The 21,764-nt window shown below is 38.2% G+C and overlaps 1 long non-coding RNA gene across 2 annotated transcripts in view; it reads left to right on the top strand.

Annotated features, from left to right (window-relative positions):
- The window catches only part of LOC105872785 (uncharacterized), a 193,673-nt gene that overhangs the window by 10,410 nt on the left and 161,499 nt on the right, over positions 1-21,764 (top strand). The window contains exons 3-5 of one of the 2 annotated variants that reach the window (XR_001154739.3): positions 7,736-7,814; positions 8,613-8,660; positions 10,272-11,143. This is a non-coding gene — a long non-coding RNA (uncharacterized LOC105872785). Of the gene's footprint in view, positions 1-7,735; positions 7,815-8,612; positions 8,661-10,271; positions 11,144-21,764 lie in introns of those variants that run through there. The other variant, XR_001154738.3, reaches the window with a different exon arrangement.

The following is a 21,764-nucleotide window of genomic DNA, read 5'->3' as shown; positions in this document are numbered from 1 at the left end:
GATTCTGAACAAAGATGAATATAATTTATACAAAGTCACCTTGATGCAAATGACAATTTTGGATGAAAGTGGGAACGCCTAATTCCTAATCATAGTTTCTTCATTTTTCCTGGTAGTCTTAGGAGTTCTGACACAAGATGCTGGTGATAAAAATTAATATTGGGTGATAATAAATACATTCTTGTGAGGTGTTATTTCCCTTTTCAGTTTTTTTGAGATTGTTAAACTCAAAAACTAGATTGTAAAACTGTAAAACAAGGTAGATTGTAAAACTACCCCCAAAGTTATTTCAGTCCACATCGTCTTTGCATGTAGTTGGTACAATACTAAACAATTTTATTGTACCTTTTCAAGTTATATGACAGTTATTATTTTAAGAGTTTAACTTTGTTATTAAAATATATCTTAATATTATTAAGATGCCATTGTTGAAGATGTACTTTCAATCTTTTTAATACTTATATATTAGGAGTCTACATTGGACAGCATACAGTACCTACAGACTCACAAATCACTTAACATATAACTTTTAAAAAGTACAATTTAAATTTCATGTGATTAAAATGTGTGACTCAAGTGTCCAAAAGAAAATTATTTATATTTGAAGTCTAAAACCTGTGTTATTGTTTTCATACTACTTGCATGATGATAATTATTAGCTAACTGATAAATGAATCAACAATTACTTAGTGAACACTTATTATCTGAAAACCTGGGGGCCTAGGCTTGGAGAAGTAGTAGGAGGTGGAATCAGCATTTAGGAAGCACTGATTATATTTGATGTTTTATGTGCTCTGGTGATTGGTTTATCATTGGCTTATCCAATGAGTTGCTTATCTCGATAGGTCGCTTATCTTCCCTATTGACTTTGTTCTTGGCCAAATAACTTGCTCTGATGTTTAGGATATGGGCAGAAATGAAAGCATGCCAGTGAGCTGGGGCTTTAAGAGGCTTTGTGTGTGTCCAGTCACCCTTACTCCAGTTCCTAACTACTACTTCAGGCTGGTTTAGAATAATAAACACATGGAGCCCTAGCTGAGTATATTCTTGGAAGCCATTGAGATATTGTGGTTGTTTGATACAGTATAACCTTAGGAAAGACATATATATATATATATATATATATATATATATATATATAATTTAAGCTTCATAGCCATTATATGAACAATAGTATTTTTATTTCACAGATGAAGAAATTAAGAAGACAAAGGGATTTGGCAATTTTTCCATGGTCACATTGCTAGGAAGTGGCAGTTCTAACCTGAAGGGCAAAATATTTACACTGCACCCTGCTTCTTAGCGTAGAAATATGGAACAATATTAAAAGCCCTGCCTGAAAGTCAGGAAACCTACGTTCTAGTCTTTGAGAAATTGTCGAGTCTTTTACTCTAGGAAAGGCATATAGATTGAAGTCTCTGTTGGGGTCATAATTCCCTTTCAGGGCTCCTGTTGTCTCTGATTAGTACACTGTGCATACAATTGACATTTACTGAGGATTACTCTGACTAAGATTGTCCATAGTAAATATTAGCTGCGGGACTCTAATTTCTTTCAGAGGTAGTGCTATTACTTCTCAATATAATGGGGATGAAAAGAAAGCATTAACTCTCAATTCTCAAAAGATTTATATAATTTGTGAGTCATAGACTGTAAGTAATCAGATGTTCAGAAACACTTAAAGAAGCTCTAGGGATAATGCCAGCTTCTACTCTATAGTAGGAGTTAATGCACTTCCCCCGCAGACTGAGCTGAGCAGTCAGAGTGCTCATCTGAGTAATTTAGGCAAAACTTGTGGGTTTTTAAAATAAGCCTGAATTTCGTGGCTAATTACACCAACTCTTATTTCACTGGAGACTTATAGGATGACCCTATAGTCATAGATTAACTATGACTTAAAACTTTTAGAAGAAGGAATTCATCCATATAAATGAAGATATGGTATAAATGAAGTTTCCTTTAGGTCATGATTCACTTTTTTTGTCTTCTCCTTTCCACAAGTATCATTTTTCTTTTATGAATCATCACACACTCACAGCAAGGAAAGCATTACAAAATCACCAGTGCCATCAAGGCTTTTTCTTGATACCCTACAATCAGGCAGTTTTGTGGGCTTCAGTTTCGCTCATCATTTCCCACAAAGACAAGTAACAGGTTTTCTCATACAGTCTCTCTCTTCTACATGAGAATACAAAGACCTCTCTAGGTTATCAAGAAAATCTTGGTGCCTTAGAATTGCCCCTGAAACTCCTCCTTGTGGTAGAAGTTTTAATAATATGATCACCTTTAAACTTCACAGCAGTTTTAGATGCCAAGGCTTGACAAGTGTGTAATTTCTCCACATGCTCGGGGTACTGGGATAAACCTGCACTCATGCTCCTGCACCGTGCTTCCAGAGAGGTCTTAAAAGACTGTTCAGTGTTTCCAGGTCAAGTTCATGGCTGAGGGGTTGTACAGGGAGTTGTCTCAGGACTTGAGGGCTGAGAAGTGGGGAGTAGTGTGGGAGAGCCAAGGGAAGAATATGAAGTGGACAGGAGGATAAATACAATGTGGGGAGGTGAGAAAGCCATTAAGCTGTTCTTTTTCTGCACCATAATTTTGCCGAGGAAAAGTCCTCATAATAAGAATATTTTTAATAGAAACTCTAAGCTTTATAATATGTTCACTCATACGGTGAGAGTTCTTGTTTATGATTTCAAGGTTCATTTTTAAGGGATATGCTTATAAAACTTGATACACTGACATTTCGAGGTAGTCTTTAATGTTCGGCAGATTTCCCTTTTGGAGTCTCCCTTCTCTGTGTACTAGCAATCTTTATTCCTACATTCCAAGAAAGCTTACTGCCCCATTGAGCATCTACCATGAAGAAAGCACCCTTGACCTTAACCACCTTGGCATCCTTTCTACAGGCCTCTCCTTTCCCCACATGGGTCTCTGCAGTCCTGGCCTTTCCATTTTCGCTATCAAAATTTGCCAGTCAGTTGTTCCATTTCTTTAGGGCGCTAAAGAAATCCATACTAATTCTCTGTTTGTGTCAATGATTAAGTGTTTATTCCATGTGGATAACATAGCTGTTCTTGGCCAGGGGCCTTCTGGAGAAAATGTTTTTCAGTTTCATGGAAATAACTTACAACCCATTGGAGTTGTAGTATTTTAAAGCTAAAAGCAAACTTAGAGTTTCTGATATAATTTCATCATTTTTTTTTCAAATGGGAAAATGAGGCCAGTAGAAATTCCTAGAATTTAGTTTTGAAATCACACTTTCAAGATAGTGATATGGCAATTATCGCTTTAGAAATGGGGAAGAGAGGTACAGAACGAAATGATCTGATTGAAGCTACACAGAAGATCTAAAGCCCAACTGAAATGGGTTTCCTTTCACCAACCTTCCCTCTGATTTTGAAAGCAATGTTTGTAATGTCCACAAGATCCTTTTACATGAAGATAAATTTTCAGCTGCAGACCTCCTTAATTTTGCTTATAAAACTTATCTCTGTCTTTTTAAATTCTGTTCAATGGAAATTTCATGGGTGTCTGAACCCTGGCAATAGCAGTGATTGGGCTGGAGGATAAGCAGAGTTAGGAACTCCCTCTTATGTTTTAGTTGCTTTTATTCTAGAAGTCATCCTTCTCTTTTTTTGGCATTATACCGGCAATGATGTGATTGAAAAAAAAATTAAGAATCAACTACTGTTGGTGTCAAATTAGTCACTTTTGTAAATAAGAAAAGCTTTTCATCAGGAGCTTAAAAGGCCTTCTGAATTTTATAGTTTGCTTAACAAAAATAAATACTAAATACTGTAAACCAATAATTTCTAAATTAGCTGTAGTAATAAAACACTTTACTTACAATAATTACTTTCTATTTCTAGCTGAATGAGATTACTAGATACATTTAATGTCTTTGCTTTTTCTGTACTGAATAAGAATCTTGAGATCAAAGGCTTTGTGATCAATTCATAACTGACAGGTAAAGGAATTTATGTAAGTAGTGATATGACAGAGTTTAGATTGGGAATTCACCATTTATTCTTAACAAAAGTACAGGTTCTTATTATTATGAAAGTAAGTTAGGGAGGTAAAATGACTTCTGTTCAATAACTTTCTTTTCTTCTAGTACAATCCCAAATTATACTTCTCACCAGTTGCTATAGGATGAGAGTCTATCTTTTGGCTTAATATGCATCATATTCAATATCTACTTTTAAGTAAAATTCCAGATAAGATATATGATGATATTTTATGATGTATTATACAAAAGTCATAGCTCTATCATATGAGTTTCTTAAACTGGTGGGTCTAAAAGTTAAAGATTCACTACTTTATATTGTTTATCTTTTATAAAATAAAAGCAGCTAATATGGAACATTTACTATTTGGCAGGTGCTATGCCAAAAGCTTTACAAGTATTATCTATTTAATTTTCACATAAATCAACAAGGTAGATACAATCATCACCCATGTTTTAAAGGTGAGGAAACCACTTGCCCGTGGTCCACAGTTTCAAGGAAGAGCTGGAACACAAATCCAGGTTTGCCTGATTTCAAAGCCTGTGCACTCAACCATTGTGTTACATTACTTGATGGAACAAGAAATATGATGAAGAAATTAGGTAAGAAGTAATACATGGAAGCCAGGCAGAGAGGAAATCTGAAGTAGCATCTAATTCACATTCTTTTTACCAATCCTAGCTAAAATGGCATCTTTTGCTCTATTGCAAATATTATTACTTGATTAAGAGTGGATAAACTCATGGCTGGTTGGCAGTAAAATGAAAGATTTTCTCTCATCATTGACACCCAATCACTGAAAAGTTCTATTGATTCTTTTAAATTTCTCTGAAATCCTTCTCTTTCATTTTCACTCCCACTGACGTAGTTTAAAAGTTCCTCTTTAGGTCTTGTCTAATACCTTCTGATTAGTTTCTCTGCCTGCCCACTTTCCCTATCCATTCTACAATATTCTTTCAGTATTAAGAGTTAAATTAGATACAACTTGTTACCAAGGAGCTTATGCATTTGTGTGAGAGACAACATGTAAATAAACAATTTACATGTGGTAAATTCTTGATCTATGTGGTTCTATGGAAGCATAGAGAGGCCAGAATTTCAGGGGAGAGCCAAGGCAAGAGGTGACATTTAATGGAAGTGCTCTTTACTAATACTGGAAATAAAAATAACTTCACTGCTCCTGATATTAATCATTATTAAGCTATTATGTTGTGTCAGGCACTGTTTTAAGTGTTTTTCATGCACTATTTCATTCAACCCCCACAACCACACTCTGAAGTAGGCACTATTATCTCCATTTTACACCAAAGAAACCAAGGCTTAGAGATTTAAGTAACCTGCCCAAAGTTACACAGCTTTGGAGCAGTGGTGCTAGGATTTTAACTAAGGCAGTCTGAATTCATCACTACATTTATTTAGGGGGAAAGAGGAGTTGAGTTTTCGTATGTATTGCATTTTGAGGAGTAGAGTTGTTGCAAAAGAAATGTACATGCAGATCTCCGGTTTAGGAGATGGATTGATAGGGTCGTCAGCCTATAGAAGTTATCTGAAGCTAAGAACATCCATGAAAATGCCACCAAGAGAGTGAGGGTTAGATTAGGAGAAGTTTAAAAGAGAAACGTGGAGGCTACCACTATGTAAAGGGGAAAGTAAAGGTGGAAGAGTCACCAATAACATGTCAAGGGAGGGCCAGAGAGGACTATAATTTGGAGAATGTGCCACTTTTATATTATATTTAACAATACTTAAATCAATTACAACAATCCACCTCACATTGCGTTACTTCAAAGCTCTTTCCACAAGGTAGCAAATGAGCCATCTTGTAACCCTATCAAAAGAAAAAAGAGGCCTTCCTACAGTCAGCTGAGCCTTGGTCTTGCTCTGGCCTACACTGCACAGCCACCTAAATAATCAAACAGCTTGGCTGTTTTGGCACATGGGAGTTAGAAGAGGTCACTGATTGTCCTAAAGAATCTGCCTCAGCTCTCTCTTTGCCCAAAGAAGCTTATTTCTCTGTTTAAGTCTATATCACAACTGTGCCCTGAGTGACTCAAGCTCTTGTCACTACCTTCAGCAGGGATCAACAAACTTTTTCTGTCAAGGGCCAGATAGTAAATACTTTTGGCTTTGTGGACCATACAATCTCTGTTGCAACTGCTCAATTCTGCTATCTGTTGTACCATGAAAGCAGCCATAGATAATATGTAAACACGTGGGAATAGCTGTGTTCCAATAAAACTTTACTTACCAAAACAGGTGATGGGATGGATTTGGCTCATGGGCCAAATCCATGGTTTGTTGATCCTTGATCTAGAGTCATACCTGTCAATTTGGTGTCCTTTAAAACCTTTTTCTCATCTCTGATCTTTTCTTCATTAAACACTTAGCTCCACAGAATTGAATGCTTTTGTACATTTCCTTAATCCTTCCTATTCTCCTCCTCTGGGATATTCTCTGGAACATCCCCTGGTAAAATTCTCTGGTCAGGGAACATTTTTAACAGTTATCATAAGAGCATCTGCACAGGTAGGCTAAAATGGAAGCTGGCAGTTAACTGAAATATGTCTTTGTGAAATCCATAGTGTTAAGGTGATTTGATCTATTGCTATTCTAGTTTCTCAAACACTCCCCCCCCCCAATTCAAAATGATTTATTACAAAGTGAGCTTGTTCCATATTTTATACTGTGATGGAGTTGTACTTAATAATATAACAAATTATGTTTTATTTGTCAAGTAAGGAATGATTCTGATTTCTATGTAGCAAAACCATTTTTTTTTAAAGTAAAACCCTTTTGGTGTGTTATGCTTCCGTGGGAGTTGGGTAATTTTGTGAAATATAGAAGGGTGCCTAGCATTTCTTAGATGCAGTCCCTGTGGAAGGACACACATGGTGATTGCAAGATTACCCTGAGAATTTGGGAAATTCAGCTTACCACTGAACATTTTAAGTAGAAAATGAAAGCATCCATTGCATCTCAGTAGAACTGAAAATTGGAAAATAAGTAGTAAAACAGTTTGCCTCCTAGTAAAGCAAGATTTAGAAAATATTGGAAATCTGCTAAAGCATCATTTTCCTCCACAGTCCTTATCTTTAGGGTTCTAGCTATTGATTATGAGTGCATTCAAATCTTTTTTTAAATTGCAAAATCCTTATTTATATGCATTGATCTTTACACCAAGAAGGCTGATAGAGTAAGTCTGACTTTCCAATCTTCCTGATCTTAATTGAGTTGTTTATATAACATTTCAAGTCTGCTATCAATTAAGCAGCCATTCTGTGATATGTGAGTTGAGGAGTGAAATACAGTGATTTTTGTGTCAGCTCCATTTGTGATAAGAAATCAATGCACGAACAGCAGAGCCAGGAAAATGTTGAAATCCTTTTATGATTTTATGTTACTTTCTCTGGCAGGTGGGCTAGACATGTGCTGCTTGAACCCCCTTCAAGGAAGGTCTTGCTGCCCAGCTGTGGGGAGTGCAGTTAGCAGACGGCCTGAAGCTGTCAGCTCCTTTAGGGCCGGCCTCCACTGAGGTTATGCCATTCCAGACAACTCACAACTGATGATTGCATGAGATGAGGGGCTATAAATATCAGTCCATTTCAGCGTGAAGTGGGATATTCTGTTAGATAATACTTGCTCCAAATCTGTCAGCTTTGTGGGGTATGCATTGCAATTTAACTTTTACTTCTGCCAAACCTTGCTACCTCCCTTTCTGTTCACAGGTGTTTATCTTTCATAACATCTTGCATTCAAAACTCCATCTCAGCATCTGCTTCCAGAGAACCTGGGCTGCAACAACAGGTAATTGATAACCAACCCCCTGGCTTCTCTGTAAAAGAGAACTATCGGGGGACTAATAGTTGGTAGTATTTGGCCCATAGTGGTGATAGATTACCCCAAGATAATTTACACTCTCTCAGTGGGTCCTCCAAGAGGAAAATCCTGAAGAACAAAACAAAGGTGGGTAATGTTGGAAGCATATTCAGTGAGGTAAACTGTAGAAACTGCTAGAAACCTGAAATGGTTTATTGTCTTTTCCTAAAAAAAATTTTTTTCTTAGTCATTTTGGCATATAAAGCCTTAGTGGAAATCAAGGCTGCCAACTGATCAGATCATAATTACATATGGCAAATTGCCTGATCACATCATGCCCAAATAAAACAAATGCCAAGCTGTAGCCAATCAAACTGTTCCTGTCAAACACTTCCTTTCTCTGTCTATAAATACTGCCTGTCCACATTGCTAGGTGGAGATCTCTGGACCTCTCCTGGTTGCAGTGCTGCCCAATTCATGACTTTTTGTTTGCTCAAATAAACTCTGCTAAATTTGATTTATCCCCTTCTAACAGCAGTACCTAGGGAGTACTATTAGCTGCGGGCCTTTGTGTTTAACTGTTTCATTCCCAACATTGTGGGACATACACAAACATATTTTTAACCGACATCCCTTTCATTGCAGATATGAAGCCCATAACATTCAGAGTTGTTGTCAGGGATGCAAATTTTTAGTCTGTAGTTTCCTGCCTCCTCATCAAAAATGGCAGCTATTATTCAGTTATATTTTAAAAGGAAACTCACCATTTTTTTGCATTTCTTTTAGGAAAAATGAGAGGCTTATTTTCTGAGAGGAAGAATTAACTTCATTAGGGTGAGTAATTTGATCTCTAACCTGTGGCAATTTTGGTCTGAGGATACCTCATAACCAAAAGGAACTCTGCAGTAGAGCAAATAGAGATCAGAACTAGGGTATCATTGGAATGAATGTTTGCATCTGACTCTGATTACAATAAGCAATGTGGCCTAGCTGGGAAATGCTGTATTTTCACAATTGACAGACCAAGCAGCCTGCAGCAATCAGCAAACGGTGGCTTATTTTGAACAAAAACATCCATCAGACTGTGATGAGAAAAGCAGAGCTGCAATCAGTGGCAGGTTCTTCAAAGAGTTGTTGATGAAAAATGGACTTTACATGTATCAAGTGGAGAAGGAACTGCTGCTCATTTTCTAGCCTCATTTGCATGCATGGACAATAACATTGGAGACATTTTTGAACATGAAAGAAAATGATACAATAGTTCTATCATGAGTGGGACTTTTCTGTCCTCATCATAAAATAGCATACCCAATCTGTGGCAGGAATATATTAGGTGTGAAAGACACAATAATAAGCAATTTCAAAGAAAGTTCTAACACTCACTCCAGCAGTCTTATGCAGATGTATTATTTTCATTGGTATTATGATGGAAGAATTCTATTGATGTAACCAAAAAAAAAAATATGGAGATCTTTGATAACATTTTTAGTCTTGTCTATATTAGCTCTATTTCATATGACTAAAAATTAGAACTCTTTAGCTCTTGAATCCTTCCACTGAATGATATATCATGAAAGCTCTGTAGGTTCAAAGTTTGTGATCTGAAGTGAAAGAAAAGTTGTTCAAGTAGGAATCTTCAGCTTTCTTCTTTTTACAGCATGTCCTGCTGTGGTTGTAAGATTTTGGTTTTGAAATGTGCTAGAATATTTGGAAGTTTTGTTTAATGTGGCAGAAAGAGGCTAAAGACACAAAATGATCTTCATTTTTAAGTATTAAATTCTCACTCCTTAAGGCCCACTAACTATGCAGAGAAGCATTTAGAACTGGGGCCTAATCTTGCCTTTTAGGCCTGCAGTCCCTAACCCCTGGGCTACTGCCAGGTAACCCGTCTGTGGCCAGTTAGGAAAACGGTCGCCCATCCATCACTGCCTGAGCTCTGCCTCCTCCACTCCCTCGGCCCCCCACTTCCATGGAAAAATTATCTTCCATGAAACTGGTCCCTGGTGCCAACAAGTTTTGGGCCCGCTGTTTTACTGTTTTAGGCTATTCTCTGATTTTGTGCTGTCTCCAGCAGTGAAGCTGGGGAAAGAAAGTGAGGTAATATACTGGTTTAAATTTATGGCATCTAAAGTCTCTATTCAAAAGCATGGGCTTTTCCCCCTATCTCTTATCTTCCATTTGATAGTTTCTGGATTAGGTCTTGGCTTTTGTATTTGATTAACTTCTCTATTTAAATCCATGAGGATTGATTGTTTCTCTTTATGGGTATGCTGAAAAGTATAACAAGCAATTCCAACTGCCATCTCTTCAAACAAGAGGAAAATTAATACTGTGACCTAAAGAGGTACTAATTACAAAAAGAATAATATGCATATCAAGCAAAGATAAGATCTCACTGTCTCAGGCATGTTAGACTACCCATTTCTCCTTTTCTGTCTTGTACAGTTGTTGAAGATCTAACATCTGGTGCTCAGGCAAAAAAGCTATGCAGAGGTTGCTATTCTGAAGGTGAGGTTACTTTCCTGTCCTTCATTTCTCTCCCTAGTTTTTGTTTATAGCTTATACAGAGTTAGAAAGATGTTATGCAAAATGCTATTGGCCACTTACTCATTGGCTTTGCTAGCATTTTATCCAATGCTCCTCCAGTTAGTAGCAAGCAAGGAAGGAGGGCTATGGGCAGCTATAAGGTAAACTATAAATAGTGTCAGAGAAAATTTCAGAGGAAGTCTGTGAGTGGTTGCTGAGTGTCTAGGAAAAAAAATCCTGCTATTTATTATTTTTATATTGAATTAGCTCCCCAAAGTCTCCTTAGGCTGACTGACCACCAGCACTGTTGCCCTGGTTACAAAAACCAACTTGATGGAGCAGGAAGCATGGTAGACATGCCAACCTGAGCAATTAAAATGGTAAATACCAGACTTTATAATGTGTGGATGGATGTTTGTACTAAGTGTTAAAAAAAATGTATTTTGCCACAGGGAGGGAATGACAATCTGAATATTCTTTTCAGAGCTCCCCAAGTTTCCTTGCTGGGGTTGAATAGGAATTTGTAGAGCATTTTCCCCAAAATGATATCACCTCTGTACCCTTTTTGGGTGGTAGCAGCAAGCCTATCAGACTTATGAATCCTAATGTCTTCTTTCAGTTTTCTATGTGGCATATTACATGATACCATGAGAAAAATATGCCAGCAATTCAAGCAGAAAGAATTCCAGAAGACTCATTTCATAGTCTTTATTCTCTGATATATCTGGAATGACAATAGCAGTGAAACCTCAAGCTGCTCATTTGGATAGAGCAGCCATTGTGCCCTTGGATATGACTATTCTTTTTATCAAATCTCCTGTTATTTGCATTTATATGATGCCTTTCTTTGAAAGCTCTTAAAGCAATTTCAGCTTCACAATACTTGTGTGAATTGAATAAGAAGAAAAACATACTTCATTTTGAGGTTGAGATAAAAGATAAAATTGTCAATGACTGTCCTCAACAGAACAGAACACAGCACAGTGGGTGCTCAGTTTTCCCACACTGATTTTTCTGGAAGCCTCAAAGAAAAGGTTATTAAAAAAGGAACTCTGATTCTGGGTACAGACATCCCAGGGCAAGGGTCCATTGATAAGCTTCAGGGCTGCTGTGAACTCCCTGAGAGGATGCACAAAGTGTAGTTCTCCTATGCATTTTCCTGGGCTCAGGGTTTGCAGTGTGGTATTTATCCTATTCTCACAAAGCTTAAGGAACATTGCCTGGAGCAATGCTCTTCAAACCTCTGGTACATCCAAATCAATCGCCATGTTTGTCAAAAATTCCTGGCCACACATCCAGAAGTTTCAAGTTAATAAGTTTAGGGTGGGGCCTCAGGACCCGAATTTTGACACCAAATGATTCCAATTATGGTGAACCAAAAGACACACTTACAGAAACATTGGCTGAGCTCCTTGGGAAGTGACTTACCTTTGGAAATTATTGTTTCAGATTGGGGAGGAGAAGCTAAAATGTGAGGCCAGAGAGAGGGTGCAGAGGCTGTAATAGTGGCAGAGAATGCCAGACACTTTTTTATGTGTCTTAAAACCAGAATCGCATTTCAAGAGAAGTTAAGCTATAGGTCTTCTAGAATGAAGGATTTAAAATGGAAGATAAAACACCTTATACAAGAGTGATTTAAAAGATACAGGGCAAAGCGTTAGTAGACACAATGCTATTTTTAGACTTATCTGTTTTATATGGCTCTCTTATCAGAAAAATGGGAGCTGCTGGCAGGAAATAAATGCTCAATCAAGTCATTGAATGTCAGGTAGTTGGAAATTGAAATCCTGTTATTAATTAGAACTTAAATAACATAAGGTGAAGATGACTGTTTTGCTGCATTGCTGGGAGAAATGAGTTAGCTGAACCAAGGTTATTCTAAAGTAGCAAAGTATTTTGGGATTTTCTGTCTTTATAAACCCATGGAAGACTAGCATAAATGGAGGGATTTTATTCTGTTGAAGGGAGAAATTCTGTTTCCATCCCACAAAGACAGTGTATTTGACAAGAAGTTTTATGAGACTGTTATTTTAACTAGAGTCATACCTGAACTGGCAGACCATCCTGATTCAGTATAGGCTTATGGGTTGACCAGGGTAGGAATATAATTTATTCCACCTGCTACCAGTTCGTCACACTTTCCTTCAGGAACTACTCTTACAGAGGCCCGACAGTCTTCTTGTTATGCTGTCATCATTCATACTTTGACGTGTGTAGCACCACACTTAAGGAAAATTGCTTCATGAACTGTTTATTTAAAGCTATGATAATGTTAGCTCTATGCCTTCTTTGCTTGTTACTTTGTCATTTAGTTTGGTTGTAAGAATATGATGCGGGTGGTGAGTCAATTGCTCTGAAACCTCACTGCAATCTGTAAAGTACTATATTCGTAAAGTATCTTTTGGGAAGTACACAGTGTCTTTTTGAAGAGAGTCTTTTTAAATTTCACAGAGCTTCTGTAAATGTATTGACACACACTTAGAGCACACAATACTGGAGCCTGGCAAGATCTTTAGAGAGTACATGCACATGACTGATGAAATGTCATGATTTGGAAAAACCTTTTAGGAAATCAAATTGCATTAAAAAAGAAGCAAGCTTTCTTATGCATGTATAATGTACTCTAATGTAAAGTGGTAGCAGATGCCCCTGAAGAGAGACTTTGAGGAAAACAGAGGGATCTCAGCTGCAGGAATCTCTTGTCTGTTAGGGTGGAAGGCCTAGTGGGTGCTCATGGCGTGGGTGGAGAAAAGTTTCTCACACACAGATTAGGATATATAAAAGAAAAAATGTTTATCTCCTTGGAGGAGAGAGAGAAAGTGAGAGAAGGAGAGAAGAGAAAGGGGGGTGGGCAGGGAAGAGAGCAGGGAGATGGTGTTTCATCCCAAAGAAAGAGAAGGGAGGTGCCAGCCCTGAGGACAAGTGGCTTGCTGATTATAAGGGGGAGGAAGAGAAAAAAAGATAGTGATGGCTGCCAGTTGATAGCAAAAATGGTGATAGGATTTCAAAGTCCAAGAGTTGCTTTTCCCACCTTTCCTTGGAGATGGAATTATTTTAGGAGATGTGACTCTGCCCTTGAGATATGGTTGAGGCCTTAGCTTGTTCTCCTGCTGTTTACTCAGGAACTCTGTTAAAAAGCAGATTTTCAAAAAACAATTTTAAAGAGAAAGATTTACATCTCTTTTCTGTGCATTCAGCTCTTTTCAGAAGTTGTGCAAAACAGAACTCCCTCAGGATGTCTGTCAGTGGAAAAACTCATGGCATTGATCTTTAACTGTTACTGGAAATTGTGGGATTAGGTATTTCCCTGTTATTTTCACAAAGCTGACCCGTCCAATGTCCTTCAGGTTGGCCTGAGCCCAGCTGAAAGCAATCTTCCTGCCCTCCCTCCTTGGTCCAGTTCTTTTGTGACCTCGCTCCCCTTCTCCTCACCTCCACTCTCCTCTCTCCAACACACATGAAGTCCTGTTTATTGTTGAATGCCCAGCACTGTAACAGAGGGAATGGCCTGGAAAAAGGGCAAAAATATTTTCTGTCTCTTTAAAACATCCTGCACTCCTTTTTGAGAACAAAAGCCTGCATTCCTGCCTTAGGCCAGTGGTTGGGAGGGGCAGGGTAAGTCTTTTGCCTATTTGTGCAATAGGAGACAGGCCAGCCCAACCTGAGAAAGAGAGATCCTGGGTGGAGGTCTCGAGATTGTCTTCAGCGGAGATGGCATGATCAGAATTATCAACTGTAGTTGAACAGTAATTGCCTGCAGCTGAGAACCCATCCTTTAAAAACGCTGTATTTCTGCGAATGTTCAGGAAAAATTAGGATTTTGAGACGAGAAGGTCTACCATTTTTCCTCCGTTGCTGGCAAAGTAAACTCTTTTTCCTTTCTCTTCAAACTGCTTGCCCTGTTCTTCTTTGGCCTCATGGACAAGTGCTGAGTTTTCAGTAACACCACCATGATACTGGCATACACTCAGGCTGCCTAGATATTTGTCAAATGACAAGATGAATGCATACAAATCTCCGATAGCTTCCCATCAACTTCTCCATAAAAGTTACAGTCTTTACGATGACCTACAAAGCCTATACTGATCTGGTCCCTGTTGCCCCTGAGTTCCTCTCTTCATGTTCTCCCCTTCCTGTTCTAGCCACACTGGTCTCTTTGCTGTTCCTCAGTTAAGCCAGGTCTAATCCTACCTGAGGGCCTTTGCATTTGCTATTCTCTCTGCCTGGAATGTTCTCTCTCCAGAGATCTACATGTCTTCTTTTTCAACCTCCTGAAGTTGTTCTCACACTGATGTCTTCCTACTCCTTATCCTCTGTTTCAGATGTCTATTTATTGTTGCATGACAAACTGCCCTAAAATTTAGTGGCTTAAACAGCAATGATTTGTTATTTATGACAGTTTTGCAGAGCGACTACATTCAGCTGGGAGCTCTTCGGGCACATCTTGGTTTTCCTCCACATGGTCTCTCTCTCTCTCCATGGTAACTCATCCTGCAGGGCCTCGCCACGAGGCTCGCTCTCAGTGGCTCAGCCCCAGGTCTTGCTTAAATTATGGAGGCTGGCTTCCAAGCGAGGGTTTTCCAAGGAGACAGGCTCCAATGTGATGGGCTTATCAAGCCTCTGCTTGCATCACACTTGCTAATGTCCCATTGGCCAGAGCCAGTCACATGGCCAAGGACAGGGTCGTTGTGGGAGGAGATTACACAAGGGTATGAACACCCGGAGTTGTCCTTAATTGTAGGCTACCAGTGTAATAGTTGACAGCAGTCTGCCAAGTGATTGACATCCTTCCCACTTGCAAAATACACTCACCACCCCCTCTGAGACCCTCAAAGCCTCATACCATTAAGTCCTCTGGTTTCGGCTTGAGGTCCAGACTTTCACCATTTAGATGAGAGCCGGTGTGGCTGAGGCAAGTGTGTGCCACTCCTCAGGTGCTGCTCCTTAGATACGGTTCTTCAGGGTAAGTCCTGTAACTGAGTCAGCAAGATCATTCTTTGCCTCTCAACTTCTAGTTTAGAAATGCAGCACACTTTTTTCCAGTGGTCAAAAGGAATTATTCTGCTTACTTTAACTATTTCTCTCCCTATGCAATTTAAATATTTCCCTCTTGCTGTACCCTCAGAAAAGACATAGAAAATCTCATCATTTTATTATAAGTCCTTCACTTTTATAATTATTAATTTCCTCTTTATTTTTTTCCTGATGTTTCAGTTATTTCTTACAGTATTAAAAACCACCCACCCTAAAATTAAATGGCTTTAAACAATTTATTATTTCTCACTCTTTTCTGGGTTTGCTGAGTTTTTATTCTCTCCACATGGTGTGGTGTCAGCAAGAGTCTTTCATGCGTCTGCCAGCAGGTGCAAGCCCAGTAGTACACCTTGGTTCTTCTCCCTCTTGTCATTCTCCTCACCTGGGTCTCATGATCCAGGGCCTTTTCATGTGGACTCTGTCTTCAGAAGGATAGTCTGAACTTCCCTACAGCATGGCAGCTAGGTTCCCAAAGAGTCAACACAGAAACTGCCAGGTCCCTTAAGGGCCAGGCCTGGAGCTGATGCTTCCACCTATTCTGTTAGTCAAAGCGAGAAGGGAGGCCAGTCTCTGTATTCACGGAGAGAGAAAATAGATCCCATTTGTTAAGGGGAGGAGTGGGATGTGTATACAGAAACAGGTATAATAATGGTGGACATGTTGGGGGACTGTCTACCACATTCCTTCTTCCTTATTTTCTCCTAAGCTCCAATCACTCTGTGTTTATCTTATTTGTCTCTGACACTGAATGTACACTCCATAAAGTCAGGGACTTTCATTCATTCTATTTAATGCTGTGTATCCTACAGAATACTGCCTGCCACATAGTAGGTGCTCAGGTATTTCTTTTTTTTTTTCTTTGAGACAGGGTCTCACTTTGTTGCCCAGGCTAGAGTGAGTGCCGTGGCGTCAGCCTAGCTCACACCAACCTCCAACTCCTGGGCTCAAGCAATCCTTCTGCCTCAGCCTCCCAGGTAGCTGGGACTACAGGCATGTGCCACCATGCCCAGCTAATTTTTTCTATATATATTACTTGGCCAATGAATTTGTTTCTATTATAGTACAGACGGGGTCTCGCTCTTCTTTTTTTTTTTTTTTTTTACCAATTTTATTTATTTATTTATTTTATTTCGGGATATTATGGGGGTACAGATTTTAAGGTTTCAATAAATGCCCATTCTCCCCCTCCCCCCACAAGTCTGAGTCTCCAGCATGACCATCCCCCAGATGGTACACATCTCACTCATTATATATGTATATACCCGCCCCCCTCGCCCCTCCCACCTGCCCAATACCCTATTACTGTAGTACCTATGTGTCCACTTAGGTGCTGCTGAGTTAATACCAATTTGCTGGTGAGTATATGTGATGCTTGTTTTTCCATTCTTGGGAAACTTAATAGTATGGGTTCCAGCTCTAACCAGGAAAATATAAGATGTGCTATATCACCGTTGTTTCTTAGAGCTGAATAGTACTCCATGATATACATATACCACATTTTAGGGTCTCGTTCTTCTTGCTCAGGCTGGTTTCAAACACCTGACCTCGAGCAATCCACCCGCCTTGGCCTCCCTGAGTGCTAGGATTATAGGCATGAGCTCAGGTATTTCTGAATAAATATTTGGCACACTAGCTGCTGGAATACTTCTCCTGGTCTCTTTCTGGGCATTTATTACCTACATGTTCCCTCATGGCTGATTTGAATGTGGAGTGTTAATATATTTACATATTTGACAGTTGTCATTACTTAGCCCACTTGCTTTGTTTGTATCTTTGAAAGCTACCTCTTGCATTGTTGGATTCTTCACCTGGTCTGAGTCTTCTGCAACAATACAGAACTTGATGTCAACTTGGCATGCTGGCCAAGTACTTTTGTTCTATCCTGTCCCCATATATTTCTGGATGCCTACCATAAAGACTGACCTTTCCATAGAATTAGTATATTGGGAAAATGATATTTCCTCCCATGTGCTAAGAAAATACATATATATTTGAGACATAGAGAGAAAAATAGGAATAAAAGAACCTATTAGAGTTAGATTCATGAGAAAGTACAGAAATATCCCACAATCTGGTGTTTTGAAGAACTCTAAGATCAGGCACCTCATAATATTTGTCAAATAAAAAAGTATTAAAAACTTAAGTATTTGTAGAGTATTAGAAAACTAATGGCTGATGTAAAACTTTTATTGATCTGTGTTTTTCTTTCTTTACTCCATTCCAGTGTGATTTCTTCTTCTTTCCTTTTTACTATTTCCTCTGAGTTACAAAGATTTCTTATTGAAAAATGCATGTTTTTTACCTCTAAGTCTCATCTCTCTAGTGATACTTGATTTGGGAGTATATGATTGTTTTAATTCTGATTTTATTTGGCCTAAAGCTTCCCAGTAAAATCTTTTCAGTAGGGAATTTCTTGTTGCTTTTATACAATATTGTTAGAGATAGAATTAGCTATATGATATGTTCATATCATAAAGCCACTGATTCCAGAAGCCACACATACAAACCAGCCTAATTTTAATAGTTCACACCTCATGTTGTAAATGAAAGACAGTAGGGTGCCATATGAAAATCATATTAATGGATGGTTTCATCTAGTGACTGTAGCTGGAAATTGCAAATGAAGTCAGTGACTGCTATATGATTAGTCATGTAGAATGAAAACAGCTATTATTTGCTTATATGGTTTCTGTTTAGGCAAGTGAAAAACCATAGCTGTAGGATAATTGCCGGCAGGATTTGCTGGGTGAACTTTAAATAAATAGAAGGATGAAGGTAAAACATTTAAAGAGAAATATTTAAATAGTGTTTTCAAAGCAAATGCTGGGAAAAAAGATGGAAGTATCCTGAAACATACCATGAGATCTTTGTGATTTATTAAAAATCAAAGCATAGTATTATCATCCTAATCTGCTAAAGATAATACTATAATAGTATGAATTGAGAGCATCTATAAATTTCTGTAGTATGGTAGAGACAGAATATGATCATAAAGTTGATTGCTTTTCTGAAATAAAATTAGTGGATACAGCCAATTCAGTAAATGATAGTGTTTAATCACTATTTCTTTGCTAAATAAATTCATATTTTTGCCAACTCATTTCTAAAAAGATAATTGAAAACCTTGCTTACAAGTTGAAGTAAGAGAAATCAGTAGATATTCTTCATCAGGGCAATTTCAAATGTTGTTCTTTCCCTCCCACCAAGCCTAATTTAAGGCATTCAACCTTGGGACAAGGCAGCTGGAGTTTTTACAATATTTTTAACTCTCGAGTTTTGTGTGTTGAAAACTAACATCTCAAAGGGGGGGTTGATCAAGATGGGAATTATAAAACAAGGAAGACGTTCAATTCACCTTACCTAAAAATGCAAGTTTAGACAATTTTAAGACCCTTTCTGTCTGTAGAATGAGGACCTCCTCTCTTATTCTTTTAGTGGTGAGAATGGCCCTGTGGTATACTGGCCATCCTTTTAGTCCAGACATGCCTCATGCCTGGTGGCAAAGACCTGCTGAAGTCTGAGACTCAGATATGTGTTCTCTCTGGGCACAGTTATACTTTGAGAACTTTTTGGTTATGACGAACAGTGATCCCAGAGTTGAGAAAATAAGGAGAGAAGGAAACACTGCTCTAAGAATATATGCCATGAAGAAACTGTCTTACCATGCATGAGGAATTCAGGGGGAAATGGAGTCATCATCCACAATCATTTGTTGGTGTCCAACTATATACAGGTGGCACTCTTTTTTTTTTTTTTTTTTTGAGACAGAGTCTCTCTCTGTTGCCCAGGCTAGAGTACCATGGTGTCAGCCTAGCTCACAGCAACCTCAAACTCCTGGGCTCAAGCGATCCTTCTGCCTCAGCCTCCCAAGTAGCTGGGACAACAGGTATGCACTACCATGCCCGGCTAATTTTTACTACATATTTTTAGTTGTTCAGCCAATTTCTTTCTATTTTTAGTAGAGATGGGGTCTTAGCTCTTGCTAGGCTGGCCTTGAATTCCTTCCTGAAATGATCCGCCTGGCTTGGCCTCCCAGAGTGCTAGGATTACAGGCATGAGCCACCACGCCCGGCCTGGGTGGCACTCTTGATGTGTTAAGGGAGAGGGGTAAATACCTCCCTATCCTCATCACCCCCTCACTAAAACTGTAAAATAATCAGAGATGGGTTGTATCATTTTTCAGAGAATGATGGACTTAAATGGATTTTGTGGTTAGATTATTAAGTATGAAATGCCCGATTTCTTTAAGTACTGTTTGACAGTTGCTACCTCTGACATTCACTTTTACACTCCTTGTTTTATTTTTATTATGAAGGTACATCCTCAGTCTTTCAAAGGCATGCTTTGGCTTGTGATTATCTTTCACATTTTTTTTAAGAGGAAGTTTTTGTGAATGGGATAAGTCAAAAATCTGTCTTATTTTGGATTATGAGTTTCATCATGGAACCATTGCAGCACAGACAACTCAAAATGTCAGCAGTGTTTGGGAAGGATGTGGCTAATGAATGCACAGTACATCGATGATTTGAGAAGTTCTGTTCTGGTAATTTCAATCTTGAAAATGGGGCATGTCAGTAACCTGAGACCAAGGTGGATAATGATGAGCTGAAAGCGATGAGTGGAAGTGAATCCATCTCAACCTACGTGTGAATTAGCAGCAAGATTTGATGTTACTATTCCAACAATACTGGACTATTTGAAACAAATGGGCAAGATAAAGAAGCTGGATAGATGTGTTCTGCAAGAATTAAACAAGCAGCAGAAGAGAAATCATCTTGAAGCTTTCCTTTCTTTGCTGTCATGACATAAAGGCTATTTCTATATTGTATTGGTTTTTTTTTTTTTTTTAGAGATGGGCTCTTACTCTTGCTTAGGCTGGTCTTGAACTCCTGAGCTCGAGCATTCCTCCAGCTTGGCCTCCTGGAGTGCTAGGATTACAGGCATGAGCCACCATGCCTGGCCTCTACACTGTATTGTTACATGTTATGAAAAATGGATTCTTTTTGACAATCACAAGCATTCAGCACAATGGTTGAATAAAGATGAAGTGCCGAAACACGGTCCAAAACCTAATATCCATCAAAAAAAGCTAATGATGTCTGTTTGGTGGTCCAGTGCTGATATTATCCACCACAGCTTCATGAAGCCTGTTCAGTTGGTCACAGCAGATGTCTATTGCAACCAACTGGATGAAATGATGAAGATGCTTGTATTAAGCAGCTGAGATTGGTCAATAGAGATAGGCGAATCCTCTTTCAAGACAACGCTCAATCACATGTAGTACAAAAAAGGCTGCTCCAACTACAGAGGCTGGACTTAGGAACTCTGTCATCCACTGTATTCATCAGACCTTGCACCAATTGACTACCACTTCTTCCAGGCTTTGGACCGCTTCTTGCAAGGAAAAATATTTAATTCTCAACAAGCTGTGGAAAACACCTTTTGTGATTTCATAGCCACTCACTCTTCAGACTTCTTCACTGCTGGCATAAACAAGCTACCATTAAGATGGCAAAACTGTGTCGATAGTTTAGGCGCATACTTTAATTGTACTGCTGCTTGTTTGAGATATAATAAACTGAACTTTTGATTTGAAATGGGACATTTCATATTTAATAGAAATAAAATTCTTTGTTGGCAACAATAGAGACTATTTATTTTAGGGCTAATTCATTTGTGTCAGAAATATTAATTTAATGTAAATGTTTATTTTATTTTCTAATTATAAATAGATTGTGTTTTTGTCATTAGCAATTTTTAAAATATAGAAAACATAAAGAAGAAAATATCTTTAAACCCTAAATCTAGGATAACAGCTGTTAAACTTTTAGCCCATTTTCTTCCAATGTTTTTGAATATATGTACACATATATTATGCATAATTGAGATAATACTCTTTATGTATTTCTACACCTTGCATTGTTTTTGCCCACTTTATATTATTGACATTTTTTACATCTTTACATACTCTGTAAACACCATTTATAAGGGCTGAAAAATATTTCACAACAAGATTTATCTTAACTTCCTTAGTACTCCCTTATTATTGGATATTTTATTAAATTTTTATATGTAACATAATAAAATGTTTGTGCATAAATATGTGCATTTTGATAATCTGAGTTATTTTTAGAAGTAGAAACACTGACTAAAAAGAATAACTTTTCAAAATTTTTCTTGATATATCTATTGTCAAATTGCTTTCTGTGAAGATTATGCCAATGTACATTAATCAAAAATAATGAAGTTAATCTCATCACTTCATTGCCACAGAGGATCACCGTTAAGAGCTGAAAAGTCTCGTGTTCTAAGTTTTTTTTGAACATTTTTTTCTGTTTTTCAGCCACTTACATTTCTATTTTGCGGAATGCTTCTTCC

The sequence above is a fragment of the Microcebus murinus genome, chromosome 6, assembly GCF_040939455.1.
Source record: "Microcebus murinus isolate Inina chromosome 6, M.murinus_Inina_mat1.0, whole genome shotgun sequence".
Lineage (NCBI taxonomy): Eukaryota > Metazoa > Chordata > Mammalia > Primates > Cheirogaleidae > Microcebus > Microcebus murinus.
This window is presented reverse-complemented; position numbering and strand designations above follow the sequence as displayed.